This window comes from Centruroides vittatus, unplaced genomic scaffold (assembly GCF_030686945.1).
Source record: "Centruroides vittatus isolate TY-2023 unplaced genomic scaffold, ASM3068694v2 contig_726, whole genome shotgun sequence".
NCBI classification, from domain to species: Eukaryota; Metazoa; Arthropoda; class Arachnida; order Scorpiones; family Buthidae; genus Centruroides; species Centruroides vittatus.
The window spans coordinates 2,779,633-2,803,233 of NW_027122463.1; the positions used below are offsets into that span (position 1 = coordinate 2,779,633).

The 23,601-nt window shown below is 27.5% G+C and overlaps 1 pseudogene; it reads left to right on the forward strand.

The window, feature by feature from the left end:
* Nucleotides 1–23,246, forward strand: part of LOC136980834 (atrial natriuretic peptide receptor 1-like) — a 159,005-nt pseudogene extending 135,759 nt beyond the window's left edge.
* Nucleotides 23,247–23,601: the final 355 nt, after the last annotated feature.

Sequence of the window (23,601 nt, forward strand, 5' to 3'; positions counted from 1 at the left end):
GCAATCGTGTTCTTTAATTATTTAATAAATTTATTTTAAATTGTTTGAATTATAAATAAATATTAATTATGTGAGAATCGATGAATAAAACAACGGACTTATCACAAATGATCGCTTGATCCATCAATCAGTCAAGTAAAAAATAACCAATCAGTCAGAAAGATTAAATTAATTACATTATTGATACAGTTCTAATAACTAATTACACAAACATTAAAAAATAATATTTCTTTTATTAATAAGACGAGTGTACCTCAAATAAAAGCGTGACAACGAAGAATTATCACGCATTTATAATAAAAAATTACACATGTTATATGTTAGGTGTGCACTTATTTATATAATAATTTTATAAAATTTAATAAAATAATATTAATAAAACTAGTAAATAGATACATACATTAACTAGATGATACATACATTTAAAAAATGGTAAGAAATTCTTTAAAAATTTCCACAAGAAATTAACAGAAGAAAATACAGAGATTCTTCATCTTTCTTCATCCTTCGTCCTTTTCACAACTATAAATAATATTTATAAAAATATATTAATAATTATCACGATTACTTTGTGCAAATTTATGCAAGTAGAGGATAAGAAAAGAGTCCCGAAAAAATCAAGAACAGTAAATTGTATAGATAAATTATACTAATAATAATGCATTATATAATATTAACTGTATGGATAATAATAAATTTTTATGTAGAGTAATAAAATAATTTCAAATGACTTTAAATTTCTTTATTGATATATATATATATTATAAAATAATTTTAGAAATTGTAGAAAATGTACGAAACAGTCAGACTTCACCGTTTCGTCCGGTTATAGAAGACGATGCGTGCGACGAAGAAGTCAAACAAATGATAAAGAAATGTTGGGCTGAAGATTTTAACGAAAGGCCAGATTTTCATGCTTTAAAATTAATTATAAGACGATTAAATAGGTAATTCAATACATAATATTTATCTATAATTTGCTTGTGTGAAGTAGCAAAGTGTAGCAATAGATATTGAATAATCAGTTATTTTTATCAAAGTAATTAAATATTTTTACTTGCATTTATGCATCGTATAGAACTAATAATAATTATAAATAAATAAATTGTACATTTTAATTATGATAATTGTAACAATTTTTATAATTACTCGACATTTATTAATGAATGTTTTGAATATCTATGAATTTAAAATTGGTTTTATTTAAGACGACTTTTCTAGTTTGATTATATTAATATCTCACTTTAACTAATATAATATTATAATCAAATATCCAGTTTCTATAAAATATAACCTAGATTAGTTAATTCAGTTCAGATCTTATTCAAAAATCAGATATTTTTAATATATTGATTTTAGTCTGGTTAAATTTTCTGTTTTATTCGATGTGATACATAACGTTAAATCATATTAGATAAAATGGAAAGACTATTTAATTAAAATGGACAAGAGCCAGCTTAACGAAAATGGTTTTTAAATATGAAATCTATAACAGAACGTTCCATAAATAAATATTCAGATCAATTCAGTTTTAATGGAACAGATTTTAAGACGATAATAAATTTATTAAATTGAAATTTTAGGTTTAAAAAGTTTGAAATTAAAAAAATGCTATTGTGATATCGATTTTTAAATTTTATTTATGGATATATACGTTATTTTTGGGCTAATTTTGAAATTTAAACGTATTGAGACAATATAAATTCAATGTATCGATTGTATTTTAATTCAAACTTTGAAAAATTAAATTCGATTAGCTTGAGTTGAATCATTAGGAATCAATATTAATAAATAAATTTGACAAAAATACAGTAACAGATGAGAAAGATTGTCCTTAAAATTAAAATATTCGACTTATTTTAAATGACTTATTAAGCGAAAAATCTATGCGCTAACTATAAAACAACAACACGAATGAAATCTGATGTCAATATGTCTTATGGAGTGGATCGTAAACTAATAAACCTGCTAAGTTATATTAATGATAATGCAGAAGCAGCTGTGAGATTGCGTGGGAGCTAGGAAACTGGTTCAAACCAAAAAAGAGGCAGCAGACAGAGAGATCTTATATCCCCAACTATCTTCATAAATCTCTTAGAAAGAGTCATGGATAAGATGACCTGAGATTTGCAGATGACATAGTTATCATTGAAGAAAGTGAAGAACAATTAGAGAAAACATTACACCTGCTTAATGAAGAAGGAAAAAGATATGGACTGATTATCAACAGTGAAAAAACTAAGACAATGATATTTGGTGATAACTATATGACAAGAAACATCCTAGTAGATGAGATAAACATTGAAAATGTAGAGAGCTTTACATATTTAAGAAACAAACTAACCTATAATCTGGATTGCAGAAAAGAAATAGAGATTAGAATAGCCAAGGCAAAAACAAATTTGAAAGCAATGGACAAAATCTAAAAAGTAAAGCAATTAGTTTGCAGACAAAATTAAAAGTATTGAACACCTGCATCTTCTCCTGCGTGCTGTATACCTGTGAGACATGTGTAATAATAAAAGTTATGGAAATTAGCATTTGAAAGACACTGTTACCGAAAGATCTTACAAATAGGATGGATGCAGAAAGTCACAAACGAAGAACTTTATAATAGGATATATATGAAAAAGAATCTCTTACAAAAAAATTATACAACGAAAACTTCCAACTGTTTGTACATATTACAAGAATGAATGAAAACAGAAAAATCAAGACTTTAGTCTACGGTATTATGGATGGATCCAACAAAAGAGGCAGACCATATAGAGAATGGATTGATGACGTGAAGAAGTGGTGTGGAGCGAATGTATGGGAATTGAGAAAATCGGAAATGGATTGACAGAAATGGAAGAAAATAATGGAAAAGGCACCAGACACCAACGGACAATGAGCCCAGGGTTGACGATGATGATGATGAAATCTAGGATCTAACAAAGATTTAATTTCAAGAAAATTAAATAAAAATAAAAAAGAAGTGATTTTTCTATTAAGATTTTTCTATTAAATTAAAAAAATATATTAACTAAAACAACAAATATTATATTTAATAAAGTTAAACACTTTTATACGAAATCCTGATAAATGGTTTAAACTCATCCTAAGTGCTATCAATTTTAGTATTTTTGTAGCTATGGCACACACATGCTTAAAAAATATCGTATCTTTAATGAGGTAGTTTAATTTAATTTAGATTGAATTAATTAGCCTAATAAATAGGGTTGTAATAAAGTGGAGGGCTTATCACATCAGGGCTGACTGCAATAAATAGACTAGATTTTGCTAAAAATAGCCTTTAATTAACCTCAATCAAATTTTAGTAGGAATGCATTTCGGGTACCAAGACCCCTCATCAGCCTACATACATACGGTATAAACACCAGTATCCATCAAGACAATCATAATATAAATAAAAAATCAAGACTAAATGCCTCCTGAAAGACCTCCTAATAAACCTTCTAATTTATTACAACCCTATTTATTAGGCTAACTAATTCAATCTAAATTAAAGTTGTGGGCTAGAAGCGTTATTTAATATTACATTTTAACTAATTTTTCTTGAAATTTAGAAGTTCTTTTGATTTATGTAACTTTAATCTTTTATTTTCATTACTTCATTCATTAAAAGTTCACTGTAAGTCACACTTAGTTTCTATTTTTAATAAATAATTTAATTAAAATATTTAAAAATTATATAATATTTTAAACATATTTTAAAAAGCATTTAAATGAAGTTTTCAAATATTTTTAAAATATCCTATAAAAATTATAATACATATATTTTTCCTAGTAAATTATTCATGTAAGAATAGGTATAAGTTAAACGACTCGTTTAATAATGAAGTAATTTCTATTCTAGAGAAAATGAAAGCGGCAATATTTTAGATAATCTTCTTTCTCGAATGGAACAATATGCTAACAATTTAGAAGCATTAGTTGAAGAGCGAACTGCAGACTATCTGGAAGAAAAAAGGAAAGCAGAAAATCTTCTCTACGAATTGCTTCCTAAGTAAGTAAAGCTCTATTTAATTGAATATTAATTATTTACACAGACCTTGAGCTTTCTTACCACTTTAAAATAAACACAAACTACTAAATCTATACGTTTTAAAAATGTAATTGCAAGTATATTCAGTATACTAAAGTATATTTCGATAATACAGGTAGGCCATCGATTTAAAGGATTAATTGGGGGAAAGGATGTATAGTAAATCGCATGTCTTTTAATTAGTACAACATATATTAAAAGGTGATTGTAATGTATAAATATCAATAAAATATTATTACAAAATGTATATTGAATAGTTATATCAAAAAAATTATACAATGTAATTGCGTGTTTCCACCGCTAAAGTTTCTCATCGAGAAACTTTAGTGGTGGAAACACGCAATTACAGGCTCTTAGAATGTCATTATTTGAGAAAAACCGGCTGTTTTAATTAAATTAATATCCAAAAATTACAAATAAATATATTTATTTAACTGTTAAATATTCAATTATTTTATTAATAGAAAACGATATTAATATAATTAACCAGAAAAAAAATAATGAACTTTAAATGATTAGCATTAATAGAACAATTTAATTCTATTTTCATGAATTATTAATGATTTATTAACAATAGTCCAAATAATTACCATCATTAAACTGTATTATGATCTACTGATAATAATTTACTAAATAAAATATCATAATTTCATTTGTGTTATATATATAATAAAATTTTAAAATTAAAAATTTATAATAGAATTAAAACTATACATTCAATATAGTAATTATTGCTGTAACAATAGTAGATTATTTTTATTAATTCATCAAAGATTATAAGTAATTTGTAGTATTTAATTTGATGATAAGTAATTTTAATGTTCTATGATGGCTATAATTGTTTGTGACTCTTTAAAATTGAACAGAAATTTTGTTATATATAAATTCTCTTTAATCATTTTCTGTTCAAAAATAAGATATTAAATTGAATATGAAAATACTCAATTTAATATCTTATTTTTAGTTAAAACGACTACTGTATTATGTATATATTTAAGTAACGTTATATAATTATGTACAGTACATAAAGATACTTCGTTATCTTCGTTATCGAGGCTGCACCCATCTCGAAAAACACGACCAAAACTATAATTTAATCAGTAATCATATTTCTAAATGATATTTAGTTGTGTAATATGCATTGTAACCAGGTGTAGAGAGCAAATTCCGAGTCCCTTAAAATAGCCCTTAAAAGCGTTTTAAAAATTTATTAAAAGATTTATGTTTACAACAGTCTAATAACAGAAAAAATACAATGTAAAGTGAAGATCTATTGAAAATAGAAAAGCAAATTAAAGTTTAATTTATAAAAATAACGTCAAAATACTTCTATGATGTTTTTTACAGTTTTTCCTTCATATAGTTTGGTATAAAATAATCTTTACGTTAATATTCTGCTATAGAATTGTACTTAAAATTCAATGATAAATTTTTTTAAAAAAAAAGAGTATTGTTAATGCTGTATTAAGGGGAAAAGCTGATCGACCTTGCTAATGTCTAATTGATATAAAAACTTATCATAATATTCTTTAGTGAGTATTATGTTATTTCTGAATAACTAATATGAATTCGATAGTAAATTTATAAACAGTTGACAAATTGATTTAATATAGAAAACTAATTAAATTTTTCTTTTTATAAAGTTTCTTTTTGAAAATTGCTTTAAGAGGATTTTAGGATTTGATCTAAACTTAGATAAGAATTTTCAATATCGTAATGGCTATTAACTCTTTCAGTTTCTAGTCTTTAATCCGTTCTTTTTGACAATTTATTACGAATTAAATATTAAAAGTTTTTCTGTCTGCTTACTGAATGATAAAGTCCATTTAATAACCAATCAACATGATATAAAAATTGATTGTATCTATATAAAAATGAAAAAGCTTAAAAATTGCTACATATAAATTAATTTTTATTTAGATATAAAATTAGTAATTGTAAGATTTGGTTTAGAATTTTAATACGATTGTAAATGATTGTGAGATAAGCCGAGGGTCACGGGGTGATATCAGGTGACCACTTACTTGACACAAAACCGGTAAGATTCGACCTCGATGTCGAAGGATGACGTTAAAAAAATGGAGACGTACGATAGTATAATCTTGTCTCCCGTCAGGATGCTGACACCAGATAGGGATGAAATTTGCGCCCTATCACGCGTTTAAATATTATTAAAAAGGAGGGCTAATTGATGTGTGGGGAGTGCATGAGAAAGAGATAGGATGTCTTAACATGGACGAAACCAACGACATTTAGTTAACAAGGAAATAACAAAATTTAATAATATAAAAAGTAACAGAAATTACAAATAAAATAACTAAACATTCCATCTAACTAGAGAGAGAGAGTTTACAACAATATTATATTACCTCTGTAATATCTTTACTTATGTGAATCATTTTTTGGGGGGGCGCATTTTTACTTGTATGAGGAACTATGGCACTCAGTCAGAAGAGGATACTGGATAATGTGTTGTGCTGAGGTGCTGAAGTGCCGAGTTTAGCGCGTATCCCCTATTTATACTATTTTTCTCCTCCAGTAGAGATTAAGAATTAAGATCATCTGATTGGATGCCATGATGAGTCTTTTCGGTTCAGTCGGCCTCTTAGTCATGGGAGACAAAGATCTCTCTCAGGAACTGTCTGTCAACACAGGAAAGATTTGTTCCTTGTTCTCTTTGATGTGTAACTTTGAAAAAATTTCGAATTATTATATTAAATTTTAAAAGATTTTCTCTATTAATTTATTAATTTATTCTATTTATTAATTTATCTATTAATTTTCTATTTATTAATTTATCTATTAATTTTCTAGAATATTTTCTCTAAAATTTCAAAATCTCACATGATTGTTAAAGTTGATGGATAGAGAAAGGATAAGATCCAAAAACTTAATTTGTTTAGTAGGTTTAATGCGGCTATTTTGAAGTACTGTTTATCTTTTTTGTTTATTATTTTTTCGAAAGATTACTGTTTCATTTATATTGTAAAGAATTATTCTTAATTTATTCTCTAGACAATTATTCCAAAGTTGATTTAACTTTCATTGAGATCAATGATTGTAGTCAAAATATCAACAAGAAAAATAATAAATAATTATACTTTTTCTTATACATATAATTACAAAACTACACTTGTCTAAGTCGACAAGAAAATATTTTATAATTATTATTCATTTTGTTACCCTTCTTGTTAACAATACAAATTCTTTATTTATATTGTTAACAAGATTTATTTTATATTTAACATTAAATTATTGTCACTACATAAAATTATGAAGTGTGTTTTAAATTTTTATGTATAATTCTAAAAAGTTAATAAATTAAGTCTTTGTTTTAAGAAGATTAATCTTTTCAAATTTCAAAATAGATAATAAGATAAGGAAAAATGCATTGAAAAAGTGGACGAGAATAATAGATTTACAAGATACCAATATCCATTGTCAATGGCATATTCAAAATAGATATGTCTTTGGAAATAAATATTAATTCTTTGTGCCTCTATGTCCTTTGTATTTCAAATTTTGTTTTTATATTGTCCACATAGACATTGTTTATAAATAGGACATATTATACTGGTGTAGTTTCGAATTAGCAAAGGGAGGAAGTCAGTCAAAAATAAAACAAAAATATTTCTATTTTTACCTGTATAATAAGTATAATAAATCCTATTTATAAACAAGGTCTACGTGAACGATATAAAAACAAAGTTTTAGGATATGTCTTTTTTTTAATGCCATTTAGTTACTCTAGTAACACATGAAGGCATATTTAAAACTATGTATGCTGAGTAAACATCAATTTTACACATGTTATGTATTTATTTTTGGATTGCTTGGGACAACAATAAATAAAAGCACATTGCAAAACCTAAATAAACGTATTAAAATTAATAGCCATTTCTTCCACACAGTACTGACTATGACGTAACCCCATTCTGTCCCATTATCTATATTGTTCTGAATTTTCTTATATCATTAAACCGTGTATAACTGCAATTGTATTGACGAATGAAAAATAATTAACAACTGGAATTTATTATCGTATATATATTAGTCTTATAAAATTTTAATTTCAAAATGTATAAGAAAATTAATTTTTATTTTTATTTGCAGTTATGGATTAATAAATGAATAAATTATATTTTGGTAGTTACGTTTTTTCGATAGTTGTACGTTAACAAAAATATAATAATAAAAATAAAATTTTCAGTAGCTTATAGAACTTTATCGAATTGCAATTCGATTGCAAATATTTAAAAAATTGAACACAGGATTATGGTTCTTCACATATTAAAAATTGTTCTGCAAAATTATTCTGTATCCAGCGATATCCTAATAAGTTATATATAACAGAATTTCTTTCGGGAATTTCAGGCAAATTCAATTAATAATAAATTTGCCTAAAATGGACCGAAAGAATACGCTTAAGTTCAAAACAAAAACATATCCATTCATTTGGCCTATATCTGATGAACTACTAATCAGAAAAGCCTGAAACTTAACATAAAGAACATCGTATTCTTTACGCAAAGAAAAAAATTCAAAAAGCAAAAATTTCACCTAAATTAAATCAAATCGAAAACATGAATAAGTATTAAGCATTGTAAACTTTTTTGCACAGAAAATCATTAATATGGAGTGTGGTTGCCTTATGCTCGCATAAACACTGCACTGAAAGTGTTTATGCGTGCAACCTGTAATGTTTATCAACTCTATCGGGAGAAAGTCCACTTTTGAACAAGAACATCTTAAAGCTTGTGGCGAGTTCGTGGTAAAGACTGAAAGGATACAACGCGTTTAAATGGTGTAATGGTGTCCCAAAACATCATCTCTACCTGTTTGCATAAATGTCATCTCCCTTTTCGGGAGCATGGAGCTGAGTGAGGCCACTAAGCATAAGACTACTTCAGATATTATACTACAACCTTCAAAACTGTCGATTTCCATAATGTTCATGAAACTGTATAAAGTTCTCCTCTCTGTGAGGATTATAAACCGATGAGAATTAAATTGTAAACTGTAAACTGTAAACTGTACCTTGATTCGTCAGTTAACAGAACATTTCCCAATTCATTTAACGTCCAATATCTAAGTTGTTCTTGACTTCATTTTAAACGGATTCTGCACAAGAGTCAATGGAACACATGTACTAGTCATCTGGAAAATAGACCATTTGCCCGAATCCTCCTGAACATAATGTATCAAGAAACTAATACTGGTGACCATAGCTGCTTACCAGACATTCTTCTGTTACGGAGCGCTTTTAACATCAAATAGCGGTTTCGCTGAGTAATGATAACTCTTGGACGTCCAGTTTCTGGTTGATGTCCATTTCTTGTTCTTTGAAATCTGAACTAATGATTGGATGTATGACGCATCAAGAGTCCAGAACACATCTACCTACTTGCGAATGGCCTGTTTTTAGCTTTCCAATAACTCTTCCTTTCATAAGTGGCATCTTTGTGGCATTATTACTACCAATGTCATACAGTAAAACATTAAAAAGTTGTCCTCGATGGCTAAATCGTAACAGAAACGATGCTGTTACTGTATTTATGGAACCCGCATGATTTTCATAAACTTGTGCTTTGTAATGAAACATTCGACTATATCCAAAGTAATTTTATTGTCTGTAAACGTTTAGATAAATTTTCTGCTGTTTCTGTTTATTTTTTGCTATATCTATGAAGTGGACGACTATGATTAAATTTTTGGACATAAGTTATTATATACCAGATGATCCAGGGGTTCTTCGACATAGCGGCGTAAATGGCTAAAGCGTAAAGGACTATCAAGAGGGAGGAGCAGGAGATTTTTCTTCGTATCCAGAGATAACTTAGGGCGTAGTGGTCGAGCGGACCCCTGCGCCCCTTGCCAGCTCTCGATGGTCCCTACTGCTACGTCAATATATTTATTATGAATATATGCATATATAAGAAAAAGAATAGAACCTGACATTGTAAAACAGACTAGACGAAGTGTTAATTCTATGTTTTAGTATTGTGTTATTTCTTTTGAATTTAATCTTAATTTAATTTTGTTTTAACTTTATTTTAAATTTTATTTTCATTAAATATATAATATATAGAATATTAAATAATATAAATCAACTTTAGTTTTCGACGTAAATTTATTTCAAATTTAAGGAGAAAATTTACTATACCTGAAATAAATTTATCGTTGGAATATAACTTCAAGTTTATATTAGAAAATATATATTGATATTTAAGTAACTTATAAGTTTAATTTCTATTAACATATAAGCCTTTATATATGAATGAATAGATTCTCAATACAGTAAAACCTCGATTTAACGGAGTTAGATCGGGATTTTACTGATTTGAGGGGGTCAGTTAAGTCCGAAAGCAAGTTTTACTGTAATTAGTGTTTTAGTCCAAGCGTATATATGTATAAGTTATTATAAAACATGGAATGTATATGTAGGTTTTAAATTGTTGTTCGAAAAAATACTAATTATTAAGACTGTATTTTTATACTTATTACAAATCTAAATTTTTGGGGCAGGAATAATTGCATTACTCGTAAAGTTTAATTTAGAAACTACATTATACGGTTTATGTTTTTTAAAGTATGACAGTTATTTTACTGAAACTAAGCTGTTTTATCTAAAGAAATCACATAATCTTATTTCCATTAACATAATGCTTCTTTTATAGATCTGTAGCCAGTCAACTGATCAGAGGAGAGTCTGTAACTGCCGAAGCTTTCGATAGCGTTACAATTTATTTTAGTGATATCGTAGGGTTTACTGCACTTTCTGCACAGAGTACACCAATGCAGGTATATATACATATATATGTTATTTTTAAATTTATTTAATATTAATATTATTGCATTAAAGTAAGTTTTAAGACAAAAATCGATATCGTACATACATTATAAAAATTAAAATAATATTTTGATGAAACTATACATATATATACATGTTTTCTTGCTTTATAAATGTTACAAAGTTCAAACTTACCTGATTGAAACTTCACGAATTAAATCTGTTTAAATTAATTTAGTACTTTAGGACATCAAATTTTCGAATATCCTCTATGTACAATGACAATTTGTATGGGAAACAAAAGCTTGAATATTCTTTGCATGATGGTATTACGTATAAACATTTCGACATACCACTAAGATTAGTCTTCTCGACAACGTCTACCTCTAGAAATAAAGTCCTACAATTAACGTCAGTGACCTGAATGAATAAGAAAATTTCTACGAAATATTCTTTTGCATATATTATTTGTTATTAAATTTTCTAATGGAAGAGCAAATAGAGGATAGTAAATTATATGAATATTTAAAAAATCACTATATTTAATTTTTTGCAGAAGGAAAATTAGTTTTTCTTTATGTGAATGAAACATAACTTTTAAAAAATAATTTTATCGTTTAGGAATAGGATGAAAGAATAGGACGTCACATAAATAAATTGTAAATTTAAATTATAGTAAATTTGTATATAAATTTTTTCTAATTTATTTTCATTTATTTCTAATACGATATGATTTCTGATCAATGGAAGCATTTAATGCTAATTAAATAACATATGAGGAATTTATAGTAACGCTTTTCATGTGGTGCCATCTGGAGAAATTTTGGTGTATAAAATAGAAAATTAATACAAATAAGTGAAAATAGCTATAGTAAATATATATTAAGAGAATATAGTTAGAAAATAAGCGATATACATAAATTAATTTTTACATGTAAAACTGTAATCAATAAACCTATTTTATTTAAATATGTAATAAAAAAAATAGCATCATTAACTTCATGGGATTAGACAATTTGGTCTGTTCCTAGACCGGTTCTTGGGCACTTTTTTCATCAAGTTCTCTATTCGCTTTTTATATAGGAGATTTTTTATTACTGTTGATACCAATTTATTTACAGACAATCTGTAAATTGTCCGTACAATTAGCTATAATATGTATTCATCTGCGTAATGTATTGATATAACATCACATCACTAATTTAATAATTTCAAAATACTAAATATTAAAAGTAATTCATTGCATAGAATATTATATAAGAAAAATAATTAAGTACAGTACATTAGTTTAAACGAAAGATAGAAATATAATTTATATTGTAATGCCCATAAGTTTATACATATTGTAGTAAAGTAGCAGTAATTTACAATATTTTAAATCATCGGGTTTAGCCTTTATATGAATCTGCTTAACAAACGATTCTAATTTGGCTAAATTTATACACGATAGCTCAAAAGTCAATGAACCGAGATAAACTTTAACATTATTTTAACAATGGTTAAATTGCCTACTCTTATTTTTGCTTGATTCATATATGAAGAATGAAGTGAATTATTAATGGACAAAGCTAAATTACGAATATTTTCCAAGCCAGTTTAAAAATAATGTAAATCTGACGTTTCGGCCAAATTATATATTTGTAATTTTATGATCTATTTTATAAAATAATAACGATGATTAACGATTCTGTATGCTTACAATTAATTTTGTATATTTAGAATTTAGAAGTTATTTTAAAAAGCTTGACATAAAACTAAGTATGTTTACAGATTTTAATAAAATTATAGAATATTTTAATAATTTTGTGTTGAGATGATTAAATTAAAAGTATTTTATTATAAGTTTAATTGCATACAAACTGATACGTACTGTACGTGAAATGTTTAGTGTGTTATATACATGAATATGTTTTCTCTATTGCTGTAGATTAGCTAGAGTGTCGATGGTTGTATTATTTTACCAGCTGTTTTATATAACAGCCGGGAAAGTAATACAACCACTGACCATTGTATTTATCAGTATTAGTGTGTAAATGTATGTACGATTCTGTTCACCCACTTTAAAGCGTAATAACTTTTGTGAATTTGGTCGAAAATTTCTGAAATTTTGCAGGGAAGATGCTATTAAATTTTGGTGAATTGAAGATCAAAAAAATGGAGAGATAGAGGGATGTTCCGTGTTATATCTTGAGTGGGAATGGACTTAATGAAAAATTATATTTTTTATTAGCATCTATAATTTCTTAAACTTCATTAATTCCTTATTCTCTAACAATTTTCACTCGTCGAAAAGCATTGAAATGATATTCAAAACTTTCGAGATACCTATTTTTAAATGAAATTTTGAAAATATTTCAAGTAAATAATAATTCTTACTGAATAGGCATGTTGACTGGATGTCATGATTTATGATTAGTACGAGTCTGGCCTCCATTCTTATTCCTTACCTATAATGGCTTACCCTTTTGCAAGTCAGTCTGCCCGTAATGGATGAACTGTGTCTGGCCATTTACCTTTAATGTGCTGGTTTCATGTTAACAAATCAATATATCTTATGAAAAGAAAGATTTAACGATTTTATGATTGGAAAGAAGTAAAATTCCAATACGCTGGCTACAGGAAATTTCGGATCGGCGTATCGTTTGACGAATATAAGTGAATAAAGAAATAAAACATATTTTAATATCGTGTTTATTTTAACTTGATATAGAAATTTTAAATACGAATATATAAATCAATAAAATAAAATAATTTTCATTATATTTTTAATGATTAAATTTATTTTGTTAGGTTGTGGATCTTTTAAATGATCTCTATACATGCTTTGATTCGGTGATAGAAAGCTACGATGTTTATAAGGTAAGCTAGAATGAAATTCTTTCAAATCAAACGGATTAACAAAAAAAATAAAATAAAATATCATAAGTACAAAATGATCGTGTTTTTCATAATTTATTTATATTTCATATCAAACTGTATCTAATATTCTATATGTATTGTAATACTTTATTTATAAAATTGTACTAATTGCTACTACAAGTGTATATAGTTGAGTCTGCTGAAGAGAGCACCGTTGGGATCGTTGCATATGCTCCTTTATCCGGACTGTTCTCTCATCCCAACCAATCAGTGTCCGAGTGAATAAAACCACTAAACATGGGTTCGCTCCTGTCAAACGGGCTGGCCAACTGGAGTTTTTCGGGCTTTCTTCACGTTAGTAAAAACTAAATATGGGCCAGTTTCCGATAATAGCCTGTCTGCAGATTGCTCACATGTCTTGTTGTCATATATGAATAAAATCAAACTCACGTCCGAAGTAACAAGATTACTTAAGGGGTCATTTATGATATTCGAATCTCTTCACTCCATGTCTTAGGAACACCTATCAATATATAACTCATAACACACTTGAAAGCGTTAAAATTTATTATCATATAATTTTACTGTACTTAAAAGTTACATATTACAGTAGAGAATCGATTATCCGACCCCTGATCGACTTATCGGTTAACCGACCGCGTTCTAGTCGGCAAATTCAAATGTCCGCTAGGGATGTGGCGCTGCAATATTTGGTTATGTCTTGGCTACTTTAATATTATTTTTGTTAAATTTTTGCGTGTTTTAGCTGGCAGCACTGGCTCGACCATGAAAGGGAAGCTAGTATTTAAACCAGGCCTAATACACTATACTAATAATGTATTTTTTCATACTTTTCGGTTATCCGACCAACCCCAGTCCCCAATTAAGTCGGATAATCGATGCTCTACTGTATTTTCCATTTTGATATTAATTTTATCGTTTAATCGAATAAGTGGATACAGTATACCAGTCATATTAATTTCTCAAAAATAAAATAAGAGGTCTAGCTGAAAAGATATGAACAGACTTAATTCAAAATTTCTAAGTGTTTTCTAATAAGACGTACTGTACAGTACAGTATAAAAGCAAATGGGCGCAGTAAAACAATACATGAAAATTTCTTGTCTTTATCAATATAATCCAAAAATTTATACTTTTCTATAAGGTTCCGTTTGAAATTTCAAAGTTTCCCCCTATCCTCCTAGGAAAAAGAGCGGGGGGCACATCATTTTATAAATAATAATAAAAAAATGAGGGGAAAAAGACCCTTCGCGAGGGAAATTTTTATCAAGCTTGTAATACTTTACACGGACACACTGTGTATGTATGGAATGTTTAAAAAACAAATAATAGAATTGAAATTCAATTTTACAATTCAAAATTTAAATCTAACATTTAAAAATTAAAAAATTCGATCACATTAAATGAGTTTCTCAGTGTCTCATTTCTTAAGATTTATAGCAAAGTATTACCTTTATTAAGTCACAATTGATTAGCAATAAATGCCAAAATAATAATAATAATAATAAAATATGTAGTAAACATTAGACAAGGCCATATCTGTAATTTTCGTAAATATTCACATTTTCTACAAAGTAGTTAAGCCGAACACAATTGTATTAATGAGTTAGTACAATAACTAAAGAATTTAATTTTATACAATTATTAAAAAATTTGTTATTTACTTGATTCATTTTTATATTTTATATTTTACTTTACAATTATATTGTTTTAATGCATTTTTAACAGGTGGAAACTATCGGAGATGCATATATGGTAGTTTCTGGTCTTCCGATGCGTAATGGTAATTTACATGCCAGAGAAATTGCGAGAATGTCCATTGCTCTATTGAATGCAGTTAAGTGTTTTACAATCAGACATCGACCGCAAGATCAGTTAAAACTAAGAATCGGAATGCATTCTGGTATACTTATTATTTCTGTTTATTGGATTCATGATAGTATATTATGCAATTACTGTACTTTATAATATAGGCGATTATGGCATGAATGGAAGTTTGGCACACGCGCGCAGCGAGTGGACCAAATTCCATGAATGCCATAATCGCTAATTATAAACGATTTGTCATACGGTGTAGATTAACAGAAAATGTTTATTTCTAACATATAAAAATAAATTATGTTTTTATTTTTCTTACTTTAAGGTAATTCAAATAAAATTCTAATGGAAGTCTATTAATTTTTATTAAGCTAAATATTTAAATATCAAATTAATGCCATGTTACAGGTCCATGTGTTGCTGGCGTTGTAGGTTTAAAAATGCCAAGATATTGTTTATTTGGCGATACTGTCAATACGGCCTCCAGGATGGAGTCGACGGGATTAGGTCAGTACATCTTTTTGTTTTAAATTAATAATTAATAGAAACACTTTATCTCATAAATTAATTATGAAATATACGTAATTCCTAATATTGTATGGATTTTTCTTGTGCAATATTATATAAGATACTTAACACCAATTTATGAAATGCATTGTTTATTTCCCGAAGTTCCATGGATATATTTAAGGATTATAGTGTAATTATCCAAATTCAAATTTATTCAGTTGTTTATTTGAATTGAAGAATTGTTAATTTTGAAGACATTTTGAAAACAAGTTTTATATTCCATCCTTCAATAAGGGGAAAAAATTATTTTAATGATATAATGATCTTCTTTCATAAAATATTTAAATGAATATTCTGAGCAAATCTTATGGTTGTCTTTCTTAATTTGAACAACATCAAGAAGAATCATCATTACTACTTAAAAATTAAATAATAATTTTTATTAACATTGAAACAAAGCTTAATATGAAATGATATTGATTTCATTTTATATTCAGCTGAAATTCTGATGATTAAAATATGTATCAAGCTATATAAACACTTAAAACAATACGTAAAAATGTGAAAATCTACAATGGAAATTTCAGTAACATTCTGCTCATAAATAAACTGTAGAATTTCTTATTTATTTCACTTGGTGTTCATTTATACTACTTTTCAAAATACTATATTTGGTAGGTACAACATCGATATTCAAACTGTGTAGTACTTTAGGAAACTAAATAGTTCTGTGATAATTAGATATTATCTTATTTACTGATATATCATACAAGAGAAATTACTTCTTTAAAGGCGAGTCCAATAGAAATGCATTTCAGGCTTTCTGTTTTGGTCGATGTTTACATTATTTTTAATTAAAAATTGAAGAGTACATTAAAAAAACTGTTATTAAATTTATAAAATCTGAATGAGCTTGATAATAAAAATGAATTATAGTATAATTTATATAAATGTATAAAATAATAGGTATATAAAAACTTTGTATACTATTAAAACCAAAATGTAAGAAAGAAGTGTAAAATAGAATAAAAATTGGTAAAAATGGAGGGTAAAGCTTAGTGGTCAGTTTCATACACCATAAAATACATATAGTTTTGGAATAAATACATTTAATGAAATTATAATTATGTTGCTGAAATGCACAAACAGTTTTGACTTTTCAACATTACAAGATGAAATAAAATATTAATTTGTTCATTTATTTATGTTTAAATTTATTCTATTGTTCGATAAAAAAGTAATGAAATATAAGACAGATATTTACATTTAATAGTTTAAACTTTAAGAGAATATTTTAAATTTAACTTATAAAATTCTGTGTTGTTTTATGTTTAAAAGAATAGTTAAAAACAAAATAAATGTGTAAGATAAAATTACTCAATTATCAAAAATAAACGTTGAAAATAAAGGTTGAAAACGTTTGAAAATAAAGATATAAGCAAGCTCAGCAAGTAATTAGGTGTTTGTGTATTATTGTTGGTAAATCTGCTGAGGAAGTAAGGATTGTTTCAATGGCGGCACCGGCCAACATGTATAAGTTATACAGAAAGGTTGCGTTGAAACTAGTTAAAACTGGCTGCAAATTGAGGTTCCTTAAAGAATGTGCGGATAAAAAGGTATTTCCGATGTCCATACACAGAATTAGAGTACCGTTAGAATACTATCAAAAATAAATGAAAATAAAACTTTAGTATTTAATTACTTTGTTTGTATTATTACTTTATTAATAAAAGATTCTCAATAGTTATTTATAGATGTATTTTTCTATGAATCATCAAGTTACTGTAATCAATAACATGGTGATTCACAAAAACATTGTCTTAATTTTAGTATTTAATGAATTGATTTGAATAAATTTTAAATTATTTACTTATTTAATTATTACTTTTTATTATACTGAAGCGTAGAATTTTTTAAATATATCATCTTCATTAGTAACTGCTTTATTACAGTAGTCTCGATAACTCGAAGTGGAAGGGACAGAGTAATATTTTTGAGTTACGGTTAAACATCACAATACAAACAATAGAGTTAAACTTAACTGCATTTTATTTTACCTATTTCTTAAATACGTAAATTTACAAGATATCAAAACATTGACAGTATTAGTCTGTTACACGAATTTGTAGTCGATGATTCATCGCATTTTGTTCAATAATATTTTCGATGCCAACGACCGCGTGGAAAGTATCTTATTTTTGAATGTACAGTTTCTAGAAAGCCTCTTAAAAGCTGGAGAGCTTTTCTGCTTTCCTACATTTAAGGGGAAGCAGAATATTTGTTCTTGACAAGATATTGAAAGAATATTTGTTCTTTCTCATCTTTATCACTTGTTTCTTACGTTCAGTTCTTTACTTTAGAAACGATATCTTTAAGTGTTCACAGAAGGCTAAGGTAAATGGTAACGTTGACAATACCTTTGATCAATATTGATTTATCATTTGTTGCCAAAATTGAAATTGGTATTCTTCGATATAGTCGACGGATTCTAATGGAAATTCTGATTTATTCAAAGCGGAATCAAATTGATAATTAAAACCTGCTTTTATAATGTGAAGAATTTGCTTGGTTCATACTATTCTGTAACTGTACTCAAATAAAACTCATACTTCGAAACAGAAAAAAAAACCTTTAAAATGCAGTCTTTTTATTCGCTTTGTTTGGAAAAGCGAATAAAAAGGTTGCATTTTAAAGATTTTTTGTTTCGAAGTATGAGTTTTGCATAGTTCTTTGCGGAACTTCATTCGTAGCTCTGTTGATCACTTGTATAGTGTCTAGCAAGTTCACTCCCAGTAGTACGCACAGAGTCCATTTGCAGGACTAGATCTGGGGCTTTTTTTGTGTACATATGACATCTTACGAGTGAAAACTGAAGTACTGACTGATACACAAACTTCTGATCTACATAGCCGGGATTTAATTCTCCGGAGTAAGCAAAAAATATTAATTGCTGCTCAGCATTCATTGTAATGAAGCTAAATGTGCTCCAGTTTATTGTAATGAATACAGTACACCTATCTTCTTTTTACGCGGTCTATATTTATGCGATTTTGAAACACGCAATCGACTTTTTTCACACGGGAAACGCAGTTTATTTGAAAACTTTTAAATTTAATTATCTTATTCAATACATAACTGACTGAGGCCTTTTAAAAGTTTTTAAGTTTACCTTATTTTACTTTTTAGTATTTTAAATGTAACATTTCGTTAAAATTGTTATTATTGTTCAAAATGATACGTTTTAGTCGAAATCAAGATTAATTTAACTTTCTAAAGTACAGTTCATACTATGTACAGTATATCAGAGAATGCCGTAAAAGCTCGTGTTTCTTTGCTAGATTGCTTGTTTTTTTTCCATTTATGATGTGGATCCTATCAAGTATTGTTCTGCACAATGTTCATTTTTACTGTACATTTTTAAGCGAATTTTTTTTACACGGCGTTTTTTTGGAACGTATTCACCGCGCAAAAAAAAACTGGATAGGTGTACCTTCTCCGCAGTAAAAACGACTAGAATGGCGACATCCGGCAAAATTTCCGGTTTCGATACCTGATGACGATACCGGTATCGATACGTTAAAACTACTGTTGATATCGATACTTTTGTGGTATTAAACATCCGTAATCATGCGAATGTTTAACTTTTTCAGCTAGTTATTAAAAAGCCCTGACGTCATTCTTGCTTTCTTATTTGCTTACATATGTGTAACGTGTACAGTATGGCATTACGGAAACATCTAAGAATCAATGATTTTATAATTAATAACGACGATGGTTTTTCATTATCTGTCATGTTTATTCACAAAAGAATGAACATACACGTTTTTTTCAACTTCGTGAAATCACGTGAATTACCTTTAGATACCATTGTCACTTTCCAGTCTCTGTCATGTATAATTTGGAAAAAATGACCCACTCCCCAAATTTTTATATTTTGGACTCGGGACCTTAAAACTCAAGAAATGCAAAAAAAAAAAAAAAAAATCAAATTTGTTTTTGCATTTTTCGAGTTCATCTCTCTCTGTATGTACGGATGTTTGTGTGTGGGGGCACGATTTTTTCACTTATTTTAAAACTTAACTTTATGTCGAAAATTTCTGAAATTTTTCAGGGAGATTTGCGTATTAGGGGATTGACGGTATTAAATTTTGATGGTTAAAGATCAAAGGGATTCTTGTGTCAAATCTCGACTAGGGTCGGACTTAATGACGATTTTTCTCGTTATTAGCATTTACAATGTTTTAAAAAACCCATTCCTATCCTCAAATTTAAGCCTTTTGTCATTTTTTAATAATTAAAATTATAAAAGGTTTTAAAAATAAAATAATATAGCAGATGACATCAAATGTTGTCGGTGAAGTTGAGCAACTCGTTGCTAGATTTTTGTTCAAAAAATGCTTAAAATTAGTTCTGTTTGTCTGCATTGAAAATGTCATTTAACCAAGTGTTTCTCGACCTTTTAGACCTTTGATTTCTTTTAGGCTTAATATTTTTCTGTAGCCCCATTACAGTAGATGGGGAAAAAATTAAAAATGAACATTAAAATTTCATGGCTTTTTTATATTACAAAATGGATTTTTAATTAATTCTTATAAACTACATACATTAATTTTTAACAATAAATTATCATTTACTTTATTTAATGTGATCCTTGTGGCTGATACAAACTAGCAATTTTTTTTTTTTAATGTCCAGTTGCAATGTTGTCAGCGACAAACGAAGATCGCCTCCATTAACATCTTGACGGTTACGAGCTATTGAGAGCAGATGAATAATCTGACTAAATCCAGATACAACACGATAATGCAATAAAATAAATTGGCTCTCTTCCAAAGCTTTGGAAATTTACTTGCCATTTCACTACTTATCCAGAAATTTTCTTTATTTTATACATATCACTGAAGTTCCACACTCGAATTTACGCTAATTTCACAGACAAACAAATGGCTTAGCTAGATTCAAGTTTTACAGTATATGTACTCTATACATCTGTATGCGATAGGACTATTTTTAATAGTAAACATCCTTCGAAAAATAAACAATGAAAATGACACGCAAGGTTCCAGATGTTTTCGTTTACAAAAAACAAATGTATGTATATTGTTTGATAACAAATAAAACATTTTAGATTCAAACCTCCCTTATCAAATTTACTTTTGTATTTTATTTAAATATAATATTTTAGTAATTTACACATATATCTCCAATAATTTACTTGCTGAAGTTTAATCGTTTTCATAAATTTTAATATTTTGTTTTGACTGTAGCTCACTATAGTTTGTTATTGTTCCCAAAAGTTGATGGCTACCTTAAAGTTTTCGTGATCCCATTGGGGCCACATAGTCCGGTTGACAAACATTGATCTAGGGCAGTGATTCTCAACCTTTTTTTCGTCACGGTACACTTTTAATAATTTAAGAATTTGGCGGCACACGCGGTTACTTCGGTAAGTACCACAGGACAACCGGTGACGTCATAATAGTGATTTTTTAAATGCAGTTGGTTATTTAGGTACATTTTCTAAACGCCTTGGTAACTACCGGCAGTTACCGATAACACCGGTTACAAGGTAGAACCGAATGAACTACTTGTCTGACGTCGCTTATGTATTGGGTATTCGCAGTGGTTGAGAATCACTGATCTAGGGTATAGTTTTACAGAGTTTGGTGATCTTTTCTACCACTTCACGCAATTCTCCTCTTACACTTCTGCATTTTTACCGTAGATTTCATTGAAAATTATTCCGCGCCTTTCCTGAAATTCATCCAACCACCCGCTGCTTGCTTGCACCTGATATATTCTAATTGTTGTCTGAATTGAATAGATATTTCTCTAAGATTTCTATTCTTATTTTTCGCTGTACAAACCACTTCATTCTGCACTTTTGTTTAACATCGTATTCTATTGTTCATTGAAGCTTTCCAAAAGCATTTCCATGTTTTTTATATAGGCTTATATAGAGATTACTCAATGGATGTTAAATTCTTTTCAATTTCTATTTTTGTTACTACTTCCTTCTACGGTTTTCATGAAAGACACCTTTTGTTCTATACACAAACACGTATACAAAAAAGAGAAAAATAAAATTAGAAATGAAAGAAAGTCTCCGAAACGTTAATTTTGAGTGATTGATATGTGATCTGAAAAATACTTTGATTTATAGAAACTTTACTATAGAAACTATAGAAATTTAATATTCTTAATAAACGTTCACCGTATTTATTAAAAAAATTAAAATTTATTTCTATAACGAGAATTATTAAATAGATTATAATTATTTCAAAAATATACTTCCAGCATTGAAAATACACGTTAGTCCGAAAACAAAGGAGATTTTGGATACCTTCGGAACGTTTCAAGTTGAATGTAGAGGAGAAGTGGAAATGAAAGTAAGTACAGTTAAAATGTAAATCCTTTTACACTCAAATATTACTACAATTTTTAAACATTTTTGTTTACTGTGTAGTATGTAGGTCTGTATAACGTTTCTAAAACTTCATACCTTGTTTCAAAAAATCTAAATTAACAAATGTTTCAATAAACATAAAAGTAAACTGTTATAACTTTTATCGAAAGCTTTAATAAAGTTTAAATAAAAAAAACACACACATCTTTGGTTTATACAAAAGATTTAGTTCATCAGTATGAGATCAATAATGAATAATAGTTATAGAAGAAGCCTTTAATTTAATTTAAAGTACTACAGAAAGGGTACACCATTCTATGAAATGTCGAACAGAAGCAGTTAACCTTCTTGAAATGCCTTGTAATAAGTACAGAATATTAGCCTTTATTGATAAATTTTTGTTATTATAGTTTTTAACTTAAAGTCTACATAAAATTTATTATAAAATAATATAAAAATATTAATAAACATAATAGTAATGTCAAACAATTCTTTTATTTTTACAGGGAAAAGGAAAAATGGTGACGTATTGGTTAATCGACGAACTTGAAAATCCACAACAATTAGTAAATATTGATAATCCTAAAGAAACAAGTATTTGATATAAAGATACGTTTTAATTTATCACTATATATTTTCATACAAATGTCTTTCATTTCTTGTGTTATATAATTTTCGAAGTGGAATGTGATATATCATTAAAGAAACGGGTCAGAATTCGAATATTACTCATTGCTTTTATTCTAATCTATTATATATATATATATATAATTAAATATTTAATAAAATGAATTATTTATTTCATTACCTGATACTGATTTTCTGATTATTTTTAAAAACATACGTAGGAACGTATGGAAAGAAACTTAATTTAACAATTGACTCTCAATGAAATGTTCAAATAAAAATAATGATAAATCAATTTATTTTTAAAAGAATGTTGAAAGGTTTCTATATATAAAATAATAATACGTGGAAAATATCAGAAAATTATAAAAGTCATACGTCCAGAACATAATAATAAAAATAACAAATCTCTAGGAATTATATTTATGATTTACATTTAATAATATATTTTTCGTTGAAATATAAAATGAATGTATATTTTTAAAATATATTTGTTTATTAGTGTTCTTTATTTGCTGTTTT